The 6,139-nt window shown below is 39.3% G+C and overlaps 1 long non-coding RNA gene across 1 annotated transcript in view; it reads left to right on the top strand.

Annotated features, from left to right (window-relative positions):
• Nucleotides 1–4,324, top strand: part of LOC105550456 — a 13,478-nt gene extending 9,154 nt beyond the window's left edge. Inside the window, exons 4-5 of the long non-coding RNA XR_001007724.1 lie at nucleotides 2,210–2,314; nucleotides 3,783–4,324. This is a non-coding gene — a long non-coding RNA (uncharacterized LOC105550456). The remainder of the gene's footprint in view (nucleotides 1–2,209; nucleotides 2,315–3,782) is intronic.
• The last annotated feature ends 1,815 nt before the right edge of the window (nucleotides 4,325–6,139 follow it).

Raw genomic sequence — 6,139 nt, 5'->3', positions numbered from 1 at the left:
AGACAAGTCCTAATCTCTCCTGTTCTGAGCCAAGATGGGGACTATGATAAACAATGATATGGACAATATCCTCGAATGCACATCTCTGCCATGGATCTAGTTATTTCCTTAAGACAAATCTCTAGAAATGTTCGCTGCTGATTTAGTTATTTCCTTAAGATAAATCTCTAGAAGTGTTCATTGCTGAGTCAAAGGGCATGGACTTTTAAAAACAAACTCAAACAAGTGCTCTGTTTAACAGAGCTCCTAACTGTAAGGCGATTGATTTTGTTTTATTTGCCTTTGCCTATTCAATCCCAGAGCTATCATGAAGCTGTCTTCCAACAAGAAGCAAAGCGTTGATACTAACATCCTGTAGTCTTTTAAGCCACCCTCTCCAGAGACCCCAGAAATCCCTCCCCTTTGCTGTCCTGCAAACACGATGAATGGAATAACTGGAATGCACACCCACTGTCTCCCAAATAGACAGCTCACTTTATCATCTGGTAGTTATTAAGAATGAGTAGTAATATTGCTGTAGAAAAGACTACTTATAGGGAAAGTAAGAAATGAGAGAAACATTCACTCATAATTTAATCCACAAGGAATTAAAACCAACCAGAAGATAAAATGTCTGTTTCTCAATCAGTTCAATCCTTATATCACTAGTAGCACTAGAGCTCTTAATTATAGATAGCAAAGTCTCTGAATGTTATTTTTTAGCCAACATCAGTGGTAAGAGATGCATAAGGAACTGCTCAGAGTAGTACAGAAGGAACTCTAATGTGCAGGCGCTTCGGTGGGGCAGCAGCACATGTGCGTGATCTCGCTAAAGAGGGGACCCAGAAAGGGTGTCAGCTCCAAACATGGATTAGCCACAGCCTTTCCACGAGGGGGAATGGTGAGCATATGTTTGCAAGTATAATTGACAGAAACATATATGTGATTATTTTTTAAAATAAGTGAACTATTTACAAACCTTCGCCAATGAACCTTTGTGACACCTCCTTTCAGGAAGTCTAATTTTAAAAGGTATATAAAACCGTTCTCTGGGCCAACACTTGCAGGTTCTGCCTGCTTGGATGGCTTCCTGAAAAAAGGAAAAAACAAACAAAACCAACTTTCCTTGGCTGTGTTTGCCATCAACATCAATAACTGCAGCAAAGGCATTCTGACTGCTGTTTATTCTGTCATAATTACTATCACCAAACTCGCATGATTACAGTGTTAGTAATTTTGTTGATTATAAATAGCACTAATGCTGTAATACATTAGCAAAGACACAGCATTATGGACACATGGTCCATACTCACTTGGAGAGTTGCACCTTTGAGGATGATTGTTTAAATCATCCTGGAAAGCATTATCCTTACATGGCCTTGATTTCCAATCACTCCACTGAAGGTTTTCTTTAAACACTACCACCATTCTCCCTGCTCTGTTTCTGTGGCCTTCTCAGATGTCCTTCACACAGTCTAGGTTGTGCTTTGTATTCAAAAGAGAATCCCTTGATAGTATATGGACCCAGTAATGTCCTAGTTTCTTGAATTTGCTAAAAGCAGGGGCATTAGATTGTGAAAGCCCACTAGAGCCATTTCTATTTTAACATCTTCCTTTTGGCAAGAGTCCTATTGAGTGAATTCGTATAGTCTTGGGCCCTCCCTGTTTATTTAAAGATTTTCTTTTCTGAGGGAGGAGGACAAAGGGCACAATTAAGACTTTACTCAAAACACCCACACATCATAGAGGGAATCTACATTTACTGTTTAATTTTAGTTTTCAGAATTTATTACAAAGAGTCACCTGGATAAGAGAAATCCCCCCATAGAACAACGTCTTTCTGCTTTCCCCAAAGCACACTCCCTTTTCTGAGGAGTGATGCTTTCACTTAAAATGGTGTGTATTGATTAAAGCCAACATATTTCCTGTTTCTCAGCTGTCTGTCGGGTTCTTGGGAGCTTTTTTTTTTTTTTTTTAACATAAACCTTTCTTTATTGATTCAGAACTAGAAAACATTTTAATGTAGCGGTAACATTTAGTCACAATGGGGAGTGTGCTTTTGGCAATTCCCTGGTTCATGGCATGAATGTCTGTGTATGTATGTGTGTATAGAAATTCATTAGACTCATTTGAAGGTGGTTTTTTAAAAAAAACACTAAAATATGTAAATATCCTAATGATTGAGAATACAGGTTGATATTTTATAATGTCATTTGCTGTTCGCATTCAGATACAGTTAACCCACATGTTGAAGTTTTCTAGTATAATAACAATTTCAACTGTTCTGTTGAATCATCTATCCTGATTGGAGGCTACAGAAAAGATGTCATCTTAGGTAAGGACTGAAGGGTAAATGACTGTAAAACATGATTTAATAAGACACTGAATGTAAGAAAACCTTAGCCCAACTTTTACTTCAAAATTTCTATTGATTTGTTATATCAGGAGGAGTCTTAGAATAATTCTTTTGATTGTCCTCTAAATTTATTTCAAGTTAAATTCGTGTTCTCTCGAATCTTCTCACCATTCTCAGGCTATATGTAGACACCAAATGGATGCAAATAATGAAACATATTCTGTAACTAGCTGCCTTGTGTAGACCCAACTTAAAAGAAACAAAAAAAAATGATGGATTTTTGGTACTGTGCTTTTATTTTTAAAGGATAAAGAGAATTCAGCCCCACTGTGGAACTTATCTGTAACATGAATTAATCTTTTTAACAAATAAAGTCAGTCCTCCTATTTTACTTGACCCTTCCCCAAAAGGAATATATAGCCTCCCAGATTACTACTGAACATTGTGAGTAGCAACAAACTTCAGATCCTTGCATGTCTTAGTCTGTGTTGCAATAAAGTAAGCTTGTCCAGCTTGCGGCCCATGGGACTCATGAAGCTCAGGACAGCTTTGAATTCTACCTAGCACAATTCATAAACTTTCTCAAAACATTATGAGATTTTTTTTTTTTTTTGCAATTTTTTTCGCTTATCAGCTATGATTAGTGTATTTTATGTGTGGCCCAGGGAAGCCAAAAGATTGGAAACCCTTGCGAATACCCAAGGCCAGGTAATTTCTAAAGAAAATAGGTTTATTTGGCTCGCAGCCCTGTAGGCTGTACAAGAAGCATGGTGCTAGCATCTGCTTCCGGTAAGAGCTTCAGGAAGCTTCCAGTCATGGCAGAAGGGGAAGGGGAGCCAGTGTGTTACATGGTGAGAGCAGAAAAGAGAAAGAGAGGAGAAAAGTGCCAGACTCTTTTCAATAACCAGATCTCACAGGAACTAAGAGTGAGAACTTAATCATGAGAAGGCCACTAAGCCATTCACGAGGGATCCATCCCATTGGCCCAAACACTTCCTACCAGAGATAAATACCCCTATCCAACTTTGGGGATCTATTTTCAACATCAGATTTGGAGGGGACAAATACCCAAACTATATCATCGCAATGATTGTGACAAACGTCAAGTGGAGAGAGTCTGACTTCATTTTCTTATAACTACTTTACATGAAAAGTCCTTTTATGAGGCCCAGAAATTTCTATGAAAAGTAAAACATACCCAGTGGCTCAAATGGCTGTGTGGGATTTTATGTTGAGGTATACCAGACCATGACATATTTCATATTTACTCTGATTTCATATTTACTGTAATTTCATATTTACTCTGATTGAAGATCTCATGACTTGACATAAGGATATTATATAGATTCAAATACTTCCAGAATTCTTATATGTTCCCAGAGAGAATGGGCAAAAAGCCTTCAGTTAGAGTCACATATTGCTTACTTTTTTTTCTTTTTAATTCTAGGACTGCTTGCTCCGAGTGAGGCTCATCTTCAAATCTGAACGACCACAAGGAGATTTGATTATACATGTGAACACCTCAGAAGGCACAGCCCGCCCAGAAGGCAGACAGGTCAGGCTGCTTTTTCTTCATTGGTTGGATTCAATCCTCTGGCGGCTCAGACATAACTTAAGCATGATTAAACTTTAGAAGAAGCTGCCAGGAAGACTGTGAAATCTTCATGCCCAAGGATCCCTAAAATTAGGAACGACAACCACTTGGCTCAGACAGTTTATGGAGGCAAAGGTTTGGATGGGATTAGAGATTTCTAAATGTGAGTTCGTGTCCTCTGCCAGACCACCTTACTTCCACCATTCCTCAACAAATCAAGAAAAACAGGAGTAAAGACATGCCTTTCCATAAGTTAAATCTATTGTTTTAATTCTATATTATATCTGCAGTACAACTTCTTTTGTTTGTAACACCATATTGTTGCTAGTAGCTGGAAATTAATTTTCACATGCCTCAGCTTAGAAAAATAAAAAGCAGCCCCGCATCAATCCCAATTTCCTTTTTAGTTTTAATGAGCCTTGAAATCCGAAATTCTGGAAACCATTGGTCTAGATAATCTTCCTTCAACAAATATTCATTCAGCTGCCTGTTCTTATGTCATACAAAGGGAAAATCACTTTTTCCACAGGATTATTAAAATAATTAAATGAACTAATATTCATTGCACATGGCACCATGTTAAGCGCTTTACATATGCAAATTATTTTATTTAATTCTTGCAAAAACCCTAAGACAAAGACAACCAACAAAAAGCATGGAAGGTGGGATTCGTGCCAGGTCACCTCTGGCATAGGCTCCCATAATTAACCTAGTGTTTACTCTCCTCAGAAAATGACTGGTGTCTCCAGGGAGGTGGCATGATAGCAGAAACACATATTAAATGTTTTAATGTTTTGCTTTTTTCATGAAACCAAAGCTTGAGTGGTGGAATGGCTGGGCATAGTGATGAAAACAAACAAAAGGTGGACGATAGAAACATCCGTGGAATTTGTTGATGTGTGAAACACCTTCAATCAGTCAGAATTCAGAGTTAATCAGAGACCACTTGTTCAGAGGCCTAATCTTTCTGGCTCAGCAAGCCAATCATATTCCCTCTGTTTCACATGATGTCTGTTTTCCGCTCCCTGATTTGTGACAGCGATTCTGCATGTGCTGAAGAACTACAGGATATAAACAGGAATTAACAGCTAGACAACTAGCTATTGGCGATGGCTAATTATAGAATGGAAAAAAAATAATACTTTGCTTTGATTGAGCCACTTCAATCTGAATTTTGAATTCAAACTCAAGGGTAGGAATGTTATATGCCAAGGCCTCTTGGAGCTACCATCCTTAAAACACTAAGCCCCAAACTAAGTAAGCTGATACTATTTTTCACAGGTAGAATGAGAACCTCTCCTGCACATGAAAATTACTTTTTGCTCTTTTTATACAGAAACAAGACAGGGATCAGAAAGCCACTTTGGTTTAGGCACAATAAGGGGAGAAAATAACCTTTCAGTTACCAGAGTTAGTTCTCCCCCATTAGAGTGGAGTGATTACCCTGAAGATAGTCAATTAGCTCTTGCTATGGACTGAGCTGTGATTTTCCCTGCCACGAAAAAAAAAAAATTCATATGTGGAAGCCCTAATGCGTAATGTGATGCTATTTGGAGATGTGGCCTTTGGAGATCATTAGATTTAGATAAGGTCATGACAGTCGGTCCCTCATGATGGAATTAGTTTCCTTATAGGAGGAGACAGACACTAGGGCTCACCGGCTCGTCCTCTCACTCCTACACATGTGAGAAGGCAGCCAGCTAACCCTTAAGCCAGGAAGAGGGCTCTCATCAGAACTTGGCCATGGTGGCATCCAGATCTTGAACCTCCAGACTCCAGAACTGTGAGAAAATAAGTGTGTTGTTTAAACTACCCAGTCTGTGGTGTTTCGTTGCGGCAGCCACATAGCAAACACTCCCTGTGCAAAATGAGCAGCAAATCTGTTCTCTCTCTTTTGAGTGCTCCTCTCCCACTGAACCGGCTCGTGTTGCAGGCCACACAGGACAGGAGCAATGATGCTCCTTGCTTGACCAAACTTTGGACTGTGAGCCGGTAACTCAATTGCAATGGAAAGGAGTTGTAGCCAGTACTTTTTATCTGCGGTTTGAAAAAGAAAAAGAAGCTTGACCCCAGGATACCTGAGTTTTTGAGGAGCAGAGTGGGGAAAGGTCTGCATTCATGAGGCGCTGGATGCCTGTTCCAATTCTGACCCAGTGGATAGAGAGCTGCAGCTCAGCCGGTCAAGCAAGGAGCATCATCCCTCCTGTCTG

This window comes from Mandrillus leucophaeus, unplaced genomic scaffold, assembly GCF_000951045.1.
Source record: "Mandrillus leucophaeus isolate KB7577 unplaced genomic scaffold, Mleu.le_1.0 Scaffold113, whole genome shotgun sequence".
Classification (NCBI taxonomy): Eukaryota; Metazoa; Chordata; class Mammalia; order Primates; family Cercopithecidae; genus Mandrillus; species Mandrillus leucophaeus.
The sequence above is the reverse complement of the archived record's forward strand: the minus strand, read 5'-3'. Positions and strand labels throughout refer to the sequence as shown.